This window comes from Triticum aestivum, chromosome 2A (genome assembly GCF_018294505.1).
Source record: "Triticum aestivum cultivar Chinese Spring chromosome 2A, IWGSC CS RefSeq v2.1, whole genome shotgun sequence".
Taxonomy (NCBI): Eukaryota; Viridiplantae; Streptophyta; class Magnoliopsida; order Poales; family Poaceae; genus Triticum; species Triticum aestivum.
Genome location: NC_057797.1, coordinates 558,229,991 through 558,244,896, shown reverse-complemented (window position 1 = coordinate 558,244,896; position 14,906 = coordinate 558,229,991).

Below are 14,906 nucleotides of genomic sequence, written 5' to 3'. Positions count from 1 at the left end.
AGAGCAACGCGGGATTTGTGCATCCTTTCAACACAAACGATTGTTTGGATGACCCATGTGGAACCACGTACAAACAATTTGGTAAGATTTGTCAATCCTTGTAACACTGTGATTTGTCAAAATATGAAGCTAAAAATCACTAGCAATATCTAATTTTGCAACTAAAATTCAGTAATTAAGCATATATTTCACTCATAGATTAAGCAGTCATTCTTAATTTATACAAATAGTTCAACTCGACAACTGAACCAACAAAATTTTCCCCAATTGTTGCCAACCACGTACTGAAATAGCTAGTTCAACTATATATACTAGCTAATTTGAAGTACGTTGTACAGTTCCACCACATCTATAGTCAGATGAATTGATGAAAATAGCCCCTAAATACTACTACTACGGAGGGGCTTTGTACTACTTCCGGTTGCCTCTCCTCTACTGAGCGTGCTCGATAAGAGGCGGAGGAGGAGGAGCCTACCGACGAGCTGGTCAACCGCAATGCGGTGCCTGCCGCTAATGCAACTTCAGTCACGCTCGCCTCGAACGCCCTCTGCCGCTCCAGACGACCCTCTCGAGCAGTGGTTCTCCTCATAGATGTCCCGATTCCTCGCCTCTTAGGCGGCGTGTGCCGCTGCCACTCCAGCGGTAAGGCTCTTTGCGTGCTCGATGAGGCGCTCCTCCTCCCCCCGCAGGAACTCGGTGTAACGCACAAGGTCGCTGTCGCTAGTGCGGGCATCCACCTCCGCCTACCGCCTTCGGGTGGCGGTGGCGGAGCGGGTGATGACCCCGGCGTTCGACGGTGGGCTGGCAGCCACGGCGGCCGACAACGGGGTAGCGGCCACGACCACCACCTCGCGCCTTCGGGCCGCGGTGGCGGAGCAGGTGATGACCACAGTGGCCGGCAGTGGGGTGGCGTCCACGACAGTAGAGCGGGCGATGGCCCTGTCTTTCGATGGTGGTGTGGCAACAGCGGCGGCCGGCAACAGTTGCAAACGGGCACCAGCGGCGGAGCGTGTGGTGGGTGTTCCGCGCACACCCAACAGGGACGCCACGCGCACTACACTACGCCGGGGACTGCGCCACCACCGTGGTGTAGCCTCCCAGCTGGAGCTGTCCTCTGATGATGGTGGAGTGGCTGAGAGACGACGATGGACCGGTGCCATTGGCAAATGTGGGAGAAGCAAACGAGATAAGCTACAGGGATGGTGGGGAAAATGCGATGCAGGACTCACCGGCCGTGAGGGTTTTTAGCTAGCTGGTAAGCATTGGGATTTTGGGGGATTTCACTGAGTCGGGTGCGAAGCTTGCGCGGGAACCTGCGAGGTTGCGCGGGAACGGGCTCACTGACGATTCATTGGCGCCACCATTTGGCAAAAAGAATGCCCCCACGCGCTGCGCAAGCTTGCGCTGTAAGTCGTCTGTGGCAGCGGGGTGAGAAGACGTGCGAGAGGAGGACGAATGGCCACATACACATACGGTTAATAAAAAAACGTTTGTGATTTAATTACCTACTATACCACCGTCCTAGCTTATAAGTATGATTTAACTAAAAAAATATGAATGCATGTTGCCAAAGATTATATAGTTGGATTTGTATTTGAACATAGTTTCCAATTATATAATTTTTAAAACATGCGTTAACATTTTGTTGGTTAAATTTGATGGCAAAGTATGGCACAGAATATAAAGGAGACTATAGACTAGACGAAGGTGGTACTACACGGCTGCTCTCTACGCAGCAACACAACTATTGGCCGGCTTGTAGGCGACCATTTGCTGCGTGTTCAACTACTCCATGCGTGTGGTTGGTTGCGGTTCAGGCGGCCGCGACACGCTCTGCTCGCGTCCCGCCACGCATGTTATGCTCTCGCGTCCCTCCGGGTGCTCTGCCCTCATCCCTCCATGTGCGCTGCCAGTGTTTTGGGCCGACACACGATCATGCACGTTTGTGTGCAAAGCGGTTGCGCCGGGCGCGGCGCGACGATGTAGTTACCCGCTGCAAAAACTGCCATGAGGACGCACCGAGAATCCACGCCGCTCGGCCCCCTTTTATTCCTGCGGCCATTTACCTTCATCTCTCGTCTCACACGTCACAATAAGCACACCCACGAGGACACATACAGAGAGGACATCCATCGGTTCCAATGGTGCTCCCCCTGGCTCCAATGGCGCTCCCAGCGGCCGACAACGACAACGGCGGGCAATTCACCACACATCACGTAGTGGACACCCACGTGAGGGGGAAGGCCCTCTCGGTGGTGTACACGAACGATCCGGTCTCGGTGGAGAGCTCCATCCAAACTATGGAGAAGTTCCTTGCCGAGGACAAGTACCGAGTGGTCGGCATCGACCTCGAGTGCACCATCGGTCGTGCCGGACACGATCAGAAGGTTGCCGTCGCCCAGTTGTGCGTGCAACATGACGTCCTTGTCTACCACTTCCACCTTTCGACAAGGCCTTGCGAGCGTTTCTCCAGGTTTATTAACAGATCCGACTACAGTTTCGCTACGGTTGACACGACTAACAATCTAAAAGCGCTCAAGGTTAATGACTTGAAATGCCCGAATCTTGTCAACATCCAGCACCACTACAAGGTCTGGGGCAGCGACAAAAGCAAATTGAACTCCTCGGTTGACCTCGCCTCGGCCATCATCAACCCCTACTACGTGAAGATGAAGAAAGAGAGCAATAAGGACAGGAACGCCTGGCACAGTGTGTGGCATAAGAGACTAGATGAACAACATGTCAAGTACGTGGTAATGGACGCGTACACAAGCTACAAGATGTACAGGAAGATCGTTGACATGATGAACTGTCTTCTTCCTAACCTAGACGAGGGATCGAGCCACATAGCAGTGGCGGGAGCCTCACAAGAAGTGGATGACTAGACGATCGTTTCTCCTACTTTAGAATGCATGCAATTGTTTATTGAGGTGTGTGTGAATGATCTGTATAGTCACTTATGTAATTGGATGTTTATTTTAGTTATATATATACATGTTATTCTACTATAGACAGAGCAATTCACACGGCTTATTAGCAGAAATCGTCTGTGTTATTATTGGTCTTCGCACACATTTCAGATTACAGGCCTATTTGCCGCGTATCACACACATCTTGTTCAGTTCAACCGTTTCCATTGTGTTGCCTAATCACACACAGTTCATCCCAGTGAACCGTATGATGTATAACGCACATGCCTTCATCTAGCTGCCCGTTTATTTTGTACCTCCTCATCACAAACAGTTCATTGAGCTGAACCGTATGCCCTGCATCGCACACACAACTAAATTCTGAACCGTGTTCGATGCATGCTCCATTGCAAACGTTTTGCACCTTTTTTGACGGTTTTTTACACCACCTTTTGCGATTATGGCATCGCACACAGTTTCGTCGAAGGGTATCTGATTTGACTGTCGCATTTGGACCATCATGCAGTAGTGGGCTAAAGCCCTATATGATGTTCTTGGTTTGAATGATATGTCTGAATGTTCATTAAATTTGCACCTTGTGGATTCAACTATTAAGAAACCTATGCAAAGAATAAATGATGTGCTTATAATTGCATACAGAAATTATGTTCCTGTATATTTTATTATTTTGAATATTGAATGTAACCCTACATGTCCTAAAATACTTGGAAGACCCTTTTTAAGAATAGTAGGTGCAATCATTGATATGAAGGCAATATATGGTTCCAACTTTCGTTGAAGAAAGGTATGGAACACTTCCCAAGAAAGAGAGTTAAGCCTCCTTATGAATCTATTATGAGAGCCATGTATGATTTAACATTGAATGATGATAAACCTTGATATTGACTGAGAATGTCTCCAGCCACCTGGTTAGGGATAATGCATGTTTTCTTTGTTTGGGTGGGATGGATAGCCATTGTTTGGTTAGAAGGACTAGAAGTGGATAGGTTTCTAATATAACTTATTAACTATTGGATGGTGAGATTACCACTATACACATGATTTTAGCTTCACTTTTGGAGATCAACCCATTGTATCATATTCTCGAACTCAAATTTGTCACCACAATAAACTAGCAACACAATGAGAGATAGGTGATAACCCACAAGTGTAGGTGATCTATCATAACCTTTTTGATAAGTAAGAGTGTCAAACTCAATGAGGACCGGAAAAAATTGGTTGATGAAAACTAGCAAGAGTTCATTGTAAAACTACAAAGGATGTTTGATGGTTTGTTCAAAAGAGAGAGTAATTGCAAGAAAGTAAATAGTAACAAAGTACAATGGTGCAGCAAGTGGGCCAATCCCTAATTATGGTAAGGACAAGCTGGTGGTTTTACTTATAGGGATTAAGTCGTTCTCGAGAACACATGGGAGTTTCATTAAGTTGATTTCATCAAGATTCATTGAGTTACGTCCATTGCTTTGATAATTTGTTGTGCAATGGAATCTATGATAATGTGATTTTCTTACTTGAACAAACAACATATTTATATTATACTCTATGCAAGAATCGAAAATACAAGAAAATAATTAAGATAGCATCTAACCATAGCAATAAACTTTGAAGTTACAACAAACCCTCATGCAGTAGTTCATAAACTTGGGGTATGGTAATTTCTGTCACTCAACCGGAGCAACCGGGGCGGCGGAGGCGATCTCGGCAGCCGCAGGTTGAAGACGACAATGGTGAAGACGAAACGGAGCTTCCCGGCTCACTTGGCGCAGTGAGGAGGAAGAGTAGGTCGAGGCGGAGCTCTGGGATGCGTCGGGGATGTGAGGCAATGGTTGTGGCTGCTGGATTACGATGGTGCGTCCATGGAGGCTTCGGCCATGGCGGGAAATAGGCGAGGGGGAGAGCGAGGGATGGATTGATCGATCTGAACAGGTTTGGGGGTGGCGTGGCACTACGGAAGGCTCAAGGCGCCCCGGGGAAGCAGGAGGTGGCTCGACGCGTGCACGCGCGTGTCGGGCACACGCCCTGCCTACTGGCCTGAGGAGGAAGACGACAAGAGCTACGGTGGTGGGTTGGGCCACCAGCTGGCCGCCAGGTAAGTGGGCCTCCAGGTGGGTTCTCTTCTCTCTCTTTTATTTTCTATTTTTCTATTTTTCTGCAACTTTAGAGCTGTATTAAAAATACTGAAACTAACTCAAAAATCATGAAACTTCACATGCCCATTGTTTGGAATATTTCCAACAGTAAACATTTTAGTTTATGATTATTTGGACATTTAAAATATTTTATAGTATTTAAATGCCCAAATGCAAATAGAGTATGATTTAATCCAGTGACCTTATGCTGTCCTAGAAAATTGTGCACCATTTTTGTCAGAGGTCCTAGACCAAGGAAAAGATGATGAACATTTAGAAGAGCATTTTAGGTTCATTGAAAATATTTTTAGGTTGAACCTATTTGAATTCCATTTGATGCTAGGGTTTGAGCATCCCCAATTTAAATTCATTTGAATTTAAACATGATGACATGATGAGCAAGCAAAGTCAAACATGGGTTGATCTAGGGTTGTGACACTGGGAGTGGATAATGATTTATCTTGTATATCAACATTGCGTTAAAATGATTGTGATGTAGTATGGTGATATGGTGTCCTCCTCTGAATGTTCGAGTGGCTTGACTTGGCACATGTTCATGCATGTAGTTGAATCAAAACCAACATAGCATCTATGATATTTATGTTCATGGTGATCATATCCTACTCATGCTAGTGTCCAATGTTACTTATTCATAATGCATGTTTATGACCGTTGTTGCTCTCTAGCTGGCCGCTTTTCAATCTAATTGCTAGCTGTCGGTGTCAAAACCGGCGGATCTCGGGTAGGGGGTCCCGAACTGTGCGTCTAGGATCGATGGTAACAGGAGGCAGGGGACACGATGTTTTACCCAGGTTCGGGCCCTCTTGATGGAGGTAAAACCCTACGTCCTGCTTGATTAATATTGATGATATGGGTAGTACAAGAGTAGATCTACCATGAGACCGGAGAGGCTAAACCCTAGAAGCTAGCCTATGGTATGATTGTTTGTATATATGATCTATCAACTAGCCTGGCCCTGGTTTATATAATGCACCAGAGGCCTAGGTTAACAGTAGTCGTAGCCGAATACGCCAGTGGGGAGAAGTCCTTGTCTTGATCGCCAAGTCTTGTTGAATCTTCCTTGTATGCGGCAGCTTTCTGAACTGGCCCATGCGTATACGGCCACGGGGGTCCTCGGCCCAATCTATCAGATCGGGAGATGACGTGTTGAGTACCCCCTAGTCCAGGACACCGTCAGTAGCCCCCTGAACCGGTCTTCAAGTTAGGGACGCTCCTCGATTCTTCCGAACTGTTCTTCATCTTTAGTCGTCGGTCTTGAAAACTGGTTCAACAAATCTTCTTTATCTTCGATCTTGAGGATCGCCGAAATGCATTCGACGGGTTTACACGTCGGGTATCCGAGGAGACCCTTTAAGTTTCCAGCCTTTATCAATGCCTTGTTATTTTTATGCCACACCTCGGGTTTGAAGTTGTTCCTGGGAGGCAGTGTCCTCTTGCGTCCGAGCTCCAACGCTGGACTGCATTAGAGGTATCTTTTGCAGCTGAGCACCAACGCCGGACTGCTTTCCGAGCTCCAACGCCGGAATGTATCCGAGCTCCAACGCCGGACTGTGTCCAGCTCCAACGCCAGACTATATCCGAGGTGTCATATCACCTTGGTTCAAAAAAGTTGAAGGAGTTTAGCCGAGCTTAATGCCGGAAATGCCCTCTATGGAGCCAACCACTAGCACCCGAGCTTTATGCCGGACTGCTTCCGAGGTGGTGCACCACCCCGACTATGGGCCGATTTTTTGTCAATATTTTTTACTGGTGCAATTTATTCTCTACCGAGATATATAGCCAGTAGCCCTCAAGGTGTGTATCGGTCTAAAACCCGAGATGCACATGAAGGATGATGTAAGACCACTGATCCCAGTAGCCGCTGAGACTCAGGTTGATTTGCAAAATTGGCCTGAGGATCAAGTCCTAGCTCGGCAGAATACTTCGGGACACTAAAAGCGGCGTGCTCAGTCCTCGAGACTCAGGTTGGGTGCGGCCGACCAACCTGAGGATCAAAATCTCCTCGGAAACTATATTGCACATAAAATTTTCTGCATTGGACAAGCAATGCAGTAGCCCCCGAGACACTGGTCGGGTGGCAACACCAGATCAAGGGATCGATGTGCCCCTTTAATATTTGTAAATAATAAGCCCGAAGCCCAGTAGCCCCAGAGCCTTAATGCGGGCACGGGTGGCCGAATTAAGGATCAATATCCATAGTAAAATCACAAATTATGTGTAATGACTCTATGTATCCAAGTACTTTATGTCATTAATGCTCGGATCTACATTGTACAAAACTTTGTTGACCGACCATCGGCTTCCACCTCCTCGGCCAGTAGCCGAGGAGTGTTTGTCCTACTTTATAAAGCCTTTATGAGGGTAAAGATTTACAACAAACAAGGCAATCTGGCCATACGGTTTTATAAACAAAGGTACACAGAGAGATATGGTATATTACTGTTTAACAGAAGAAATGTCTTCCAAAGAAAATAGTCCCGCTATCGGTTCCTTTCTTTGGGTTGTCATGCTAAGCATGATCATTAAACCTCGGCTCTAATGTAAGAGCAAAATATCGAGGATTTAGTTTGGGAGGCCAGTTAATAGCCCCCGTAGTGTTCGGCGACAGTCGGGGTCAAGCCGTAAACACTTCGGCCAATGTTATGAAAGGCCCGTCTTTTAACATAGTCATCGGATCGCTGACCAGTTTACGCTTATTGTGACAGTCAGTTTTCGGCTTTCTCCACTGAGGTGCTTAACCATGTGAGCTGGAAGCACAATCGCAGTGGTTCTCCCTTTGCACGCCTAGCCGAACTCAACGAAACGTAGGAAGCAAGTGCAAGAGCCGGGCAACCCAACTATTGACCGAAGACACAATTCGAAACCGATGCATATATAACAATATCTGAGAATGTTTTTGCTGAGTCCCTAAAGGTGTCCGGCGTTGCACTGCGAGACTAATGCTAGAAAAACACAAATAGTTTAAAAGTGCCAAAAAGCTTGGAAAACCAAGAAACATCAGTAAAAGCATGACGTCCGAACAAGATCAAGTGTTCGGTGCCAATCCGAAAATTGGTCTTAAAAAGGAAGTGCTTCTGTCGTGCTTTAACATGATACATCCTATCTCAAGACTTCGAGCGGGTCAGCCTACGGCTTCAACCTCCTATCCCGAGGGCGGAGTACTTCTCATTAGGCCAGTTTAGCAAACTAAACTCTAGCGGCTTTGAGAGAGAAATTAGGCTCCCCGGCTAGTGACCGCACACTCGCGTTGAAAAAAGGAGTGATAAATAATAATAATAAAACTTTGCAACGACTAAGAAGAAGAACACTTATTATAAAATGGCTCAAATAAACTTAAGAGCCCCCAAGTGACTTGGGTAGAAGAATGATTGCATGTACCGAAGTACTTATATCATATCTATGTTCAACCAAACTTTAAACGCGTCTTAACCGACCGTCGGCTTCTCCCTCTTCAGTCAAGGACCGAAAAGTGTTATGTACTCCATCTGTCGAGAGTATCGACGGTGTTTCCAATAACCAGGCAATTAGGTCATAAGGCTGTAACAGACAAAGCGCGCTCAGGGAACTTATGCTATATTACCGCGAAGTGTAAGAAGCATCTTCAAAGAAAATAGTACCCCCACCGATACCTTTCTTCGGTGCTAATTGTTATTATGAGACTTGTGCAATAGATTTTTTGTACTCATGAGTTCCGTTGTGTGCCGACCATCAGTGAAAACTATAAGAGCGCTAGCTTTCGGCTTCACCCAGTCTGAGGTCCGGCTCGGGTGACCCGATCGTGACAATCGCAGAGGTGCTCCCTTTACTCCCTAGCCGAACAATCGGGAATGTAGGGGTAAACACAGGAACGAGGCAACCCAGCTTGCAAATCGCTTAAGTCAATATGGTGCATATTGTGGCGTAATACATGAATAAGGAACGAAGCCGTACAAGTATAATCATATGCAAGTGGAAAAACTTCATGAAGGAAGCCCCCAAATGAATTGGGTATTTGAATTTATGCGTCACAAACAAAGTTTGGACAAGGAAATTTTTTACAAGCAACTTTTTTCCAAGAAAGTATAATGCTTGGTCGAACCGAACACAAGTTAGAAATTAAAGCTTTGAGCATGAAAGCGACTTAGCTGGTTAATGTGTTCGGTATTGATGACGCGGTCCGAGCTTGATGCGGGGAAATGTTCCATCCCCCAAGCTGGTCCCGAGGTGGCGGAGCGGAGAGCTCGACACGCCGAAGTGGTGACATAGCACGGTCAATGCAGACCGGCAGAGTGACGCCGAAGTCCCCGGATCATTTTCCTGTGCACAAAAATGGTGCAAACCGGAGATAATAGTAATAATGATAATTAAAAAATGTTGCATAATAAATAATTTATGCAAAGTGAGGAATAGAAGAAATATGGCCTGGCGCCGAAGTCAATGTCGATGCAGGGCGTCGGCGTGATGTAGTAAAGGCGTGGCAAAGCCTGAATTCACAGGTCGGTCCGAGCTCCGGATGCGGTGTTCGCTGGACTATGTATGGAAACTGATCGAACCACCACGCGACCGTCGTTAATGCGGTCACCATTTGATAGACCTATGTACATATCATGGACAAACCAGAGTAATAATTCCATGGGAAAAATGAACCCAAACAAGCAAAAAATACTGGGATTAATAGCACCTGGTTTATTTGTTGTAGCAATCCGAAGGAAGGTGATTCCCAAAATTGGGACTCACTTCGCGCACCCATTGCCTGATGGGCGATAAAACGACGGCATGGCAATGCTGGTAAAGGTTGACTCGCCGAGGCAAAGCCCTCGGCCCAGCTAACATGACAGAGCTGGTCGGCTAGTGACGCCGAAGTGTCCGGAGTAGGTTGATGAAGAGATGGCGAAGCCCCCGGTCCGGCCGAGATGTCGAAGCCTCGAGGTCAGCTGATGAGTCGAAGTAGGTCAGCGTGATGGACACTGGCTTGAAGAAGCAATAGTGCGGCCCTGTCGATGCAGGTCATGACGTGGTCGATGCCGGATTGATGAAGCGACCGTGCGGCGATGCCGGTATGCCCGCTCCGTGTAATCTGTGGGGCAGCGATGTTGATGATGATTTATCCTTCGCGATGCCGGACTCTTATTCGGCTTGCCAAGATGATGATCCGAAGAAGCTGAGCTCGGCTAAAGTGACGACGTGTCTAGCGTAGGTCGGCAACCATGGAGTAATATTGCCGGACTGGTTTGACACCAGCATGATGTTGAAGATCAGGTTCAAAAGATCTTAAAGTTAGTGGGATGTGTTCGGGAACAAAACACAATACCCCATACAAAACTTCCTTCAAAAGGGATGTCCGAAATCCCGTTCATAAAAAAGATGAACTTGGGTCGGATTCGTTTTCGCGCAGAAAACAGATCCCAAAAGTGATGCACAAATCAGAAGGTTCCCGGAGTTTGGACGGTCAGATCAAGCTGAAATTTTGAGAGGTGGTAGATATAGGAATTACGCAGCCGATCAATGGTTGGATCTTCCAAAGGACGTCCGAGCTAGAAGCTGGACACCACGCCCTAAACTCATCCAAAATCCCATCCAGATTTGACAGGGCTCCGGTATATCGTGGATTGCCAGAGATTCCTCCATCGGAACTCGACGAAATTTTCGAGGGTTGTTATAGACTCAATTACGCACAATTCCACCAAAGCGTTCGTCAAAGCGATACTCGAGGAGGTGGTGGCGGCAGATACGAGTTCGCTGTCCAAAAAAATGCACGGTCGCTTGAGGGCAATGTTGACGTTCAGCCCCCGAGCTCCATAGATGATTCCTCCGTGATCTTGATAGATATTGGAGTTGATGTTTGATGAAGGCCCTCGTCCGAACATGGTGATCCGAACACGGGGCGCAATTCTTGGTCGAACGAAGGTGACCAGTCGAACTGGTGACGAAGACGCCGAAGTCGCAGTTGATCTGCAGGCGAGCAATCGATCCTTTTGTCGATCACACAGCGGAACTCTCAATGAAAGCACCAATGTCGGTGTCAAAACCGGCGGATCTCGGGTAGGGGGTCTCGAACTGTGCATCTAGGATCGATGGTAACAGGAGGCAGGGGACACGATGTTTTACCCAGGTTCGGGCCCTCTTGATGGAGGTAAAACCCTACGTCCTGCTTGATTAATATTGATGATATGGGTAGTACAAGAGTAGATCTACCACGAGATCGGAAAGGCTAAACCCTAGAAGCTAGCCTATGGTATGATTGTTTGTATATATGATCTATCGACTAGCGTGGCCCTGGTTTCTATAATGCACCAGAGGCCTAGGTTAACAAGAGTCCTAGCCGAATACGCCGGTGGGGAGAAGTCCTTGTCTTGATTGCCAAGTCTTGTTGAATCTTCCTTGTATGCGGCAGTTGTCCGAACTAGCCCATGAGTATACGGCCACGGGGGTCCTCGGCCCAATCTATCAGATCGGGAGATGACGTGTTGAGTACCCCCTAGTCCAGGACACCATCACTAGCCTTCGCATGTACTAAGTGGGAATTCTGCTTGTACATAAAAAACATTGAACCCAAAGTTATTCCAGATGAGGCCACCATACCTACCTATATGTGGTATTACCATGTCGTCCTAAGTAAATTTGCATGTGCCACCTCTAAAAAATTCTAAAAAATAACCTTTTTGTGTGTCTGGATCGTTCATGGAACGACAGGAGGTGGTCGGTATCTTCCATGCTAAGCGGGTTATTCTCAGATCGAGTGTTTATTCACTCGCCATTGCACAAGAAAAGGGCGGTAATAGGGATGCCTAGTCCCAAATTCCAAATAGAAAAAGAGTTAATCTCTCAAATAATCAAACAAAAACTCTCAATGGGGTCAAAACCTTTACTTTTATCGCTTGGTAACCGCCACTAGCGTGTTTAGCATAGAAGATTTTGATAACTGATAGTCGTGAAGTAAATGAGAAGGGTGCATGTCTCAAAATTTGTAACATCCTAATTTTCAATTTGGATGTTATTTAGATCATTCATTTCCATTCATCATTTCTGCATTTTGGTATTTGTTTTATTTGAACTTTGATCCTAGAAACCTTAAGCAACTCAAGGACCAATTGAGAGAGTTGGGGGTTTTCTCAAAAATCCATTTTTGAATTTTCAAAATTGGCAAATTGGATCAAAGTGATTTATTCAAAATATTTTTTCCCAATAATTTCAAATAAATAAAATAATGAGAGAAGATAATATGTCTTCTTTAAAAACAACAAAGAAATATTGAAAATTTAATTTTGAATAAAAATATATTTTATTTGATTTTTATTTGCAAGTTTATTTATCTGTTATTTGTACTAAAATGTTTGTTTTTATTTTAGGCATTTAGGTCTAGAAAAATCTTCACATTAGTCCAAATATTAGGAGGTAATTATGTGAATTTTTCTGAAAATTTTAAAAATATTTTTATTATCATTTTTGTATTTTTCCGTCTCTTTGGAAAAAATGTTTAAAAAAATTTAGTTCAGGCCGACCGAACTAGGCCACGCCCAGCCCAACCGGCCCAATCCACCACGCGCTCGCCTCCGAGCTCAGGACAGAATTCCGAGCGACACCACTGTCGCGCCCGTGTCCGCGCTGAACTTCACCTCTGCTGCCGCCTTGCCTTGCACCCCCCGCAAGCGGCCTCGCCCCCTCCTCGCCTTTAAATACCCCGCCCCGGACCCCCTCTCTCCCTCAAACAGCAACGGCAGCCGCCGCCGCAAGCCACCACCGCCACTGCTAGTTGTCGCCGCCATCGCCTCGTCCCACATAGCCACTGCCACCGCTGCCCGACGCCGAAGCCACTCGACGCCGGAGCCGTCCCCACTGTCCGTTGTCCGCCTCACCGCCGTCGACCCGAACCGCCGCCCGAACCGGTAAAACCGGCACCCGGTCTGGTTCAGATTTCTTTTTTGGGTTCAGTTTTTATTTAAACGTGGTTTATTATTTTGGTTTAGTTACCTAGTGAACGCTTGTTCATTAAGCTTCTGTAGCGAATGATTTCGTTCGTTAGTTTTCCGTAGCGGACGTTCGTTCGATAGATTTTTCTTTTTCTGTTTTATTCCTGGCCCGTCCATAAATATTTTCTTTGTAGTTTAGCCCCTAGTTTTCGAACGATCACAACTTTTTGCTCGCTTATCCAAATCCAACAAAACCAACGCCGATTTCTTTGTTATGATCCCCTCTATCCAGATAACCAACTTAAACATATTTGTCAAAGTTTAAAATTTGGTTTCAAACATATTTGAATTTGAACTTCTTATGTTCATAACTTGAGTTTCGTAACTCCGATTTAGTTGATTCTTTTTGGAAATTGAAGCTCTTGATCTAAACTTTATGTTAAGAACTAATGCACATAATTATAATACTGTTGAAAATTGTTTTCTGTTTGCAAGAGTTATTTGACGGTTTTCAAAGTTTTCTGAAATCTTTTCTTTGAATTTTATGCTTGAGTGCTTATGTATGCTATTGTTTGTCTATGATAGATTTCCCGGAGTGCGAAGCTTGTTACTATGAATCTCTAGGATTTACTGATCGTCAGCAAGGCAAGTTACATTTTGATCATACCCTTTATTACCCAGTTTTTATGCATTAGTTACACCCTTAAATATTGCGTGAGTAGGATTGGGAACATGTAGTTATTGTTGTGTAGTTGATCAGGTAGGAACCTAATACCTTTGATCACCCCGGGAATATACGTTATGCTCAAATTACTTAGCCATGCTCGTGGACGGGGGATTGGTGTGTGTGAATCATGCAAGTTGAGAGAGATAATAACCAAGGGAAACTTAAGGTGGCTACTTTAATACACATCTGGGTGGATTGGTTGCGGGCACCTGGGGTATCCAGTGTTGTCCTAGGAGATCAAAGGGTACCCGTGTGATCATCCAATGGAATGCCACCCAGGCTCAAAGGGATCATAAGATCATTCATGCCTAGAAACTTCCGTGTGCAGCCACAAGCCATTATGGGCTCTGGCATAGTTAAGTAAGTTGTGGGAAACCTTTCCATGATGGGCTAGCAGATGGTGGGGAATTGTAGGTGTACCGACCTATCAGTTGGTTAAGGGGACCTCTTCAGAAAGGCTATGTCTCGATCTTCCTATCATGGATGCGGTCGAGTCTTGTGGGGAAAACTGCGCAACCTCTGCAGAGTGTACAAACAAATCATGATTTGTCATGTCTTCGGTTAAGGACATTTTGAGTATCTGGTATTTGAATTATTGGTTGATCTCATCACTTTACTTAATGAATTTGTTGGGTTATTATTAATATTACTTGGTAATTTTGGGATTGAGTTGGGGGAACCTTCTCGATAATGGCATAAACTTGGTAGTAAATAAAATTTATTCCTTTGTTGTAGGGAAAATTTAGCTTTATGCAAATGTTAAACTTAGAGCCTCCACCAGCCAAATATGCATGTAGTGATAGCTATTGTTCATCATTGCTCTATAATGTGATCTTGCCAGCATATTCCATGTGCTGACCTACACGGCTGAGTTGCAGAATTTTCAAACGCGGATTAAGGTGCGATAGGTCGTTGTCTTGCACTCAGTTTTGTCATGGAGTTGGATGGACTCATTTATCTTCGAAGATTCTATAGTTATTTTTATTGGATGGCCTTTAGCCATATTATTGTAATAAGCAAACGAGGATTAAGGTGCGATAGGTCGTTGTCTTGCACTCAGTTTTGTCATGGAGTTGGATGGACTCATTTATCTTCGAAGCTTCTATAGTTATTTTTATTGGATGGCCTTTAGCCATATTATTGTAATAAGTACTCTTTATGAGGACCTCGATGTAATAATGTGTGATTGAACTCTGTTATAATTCCTCGA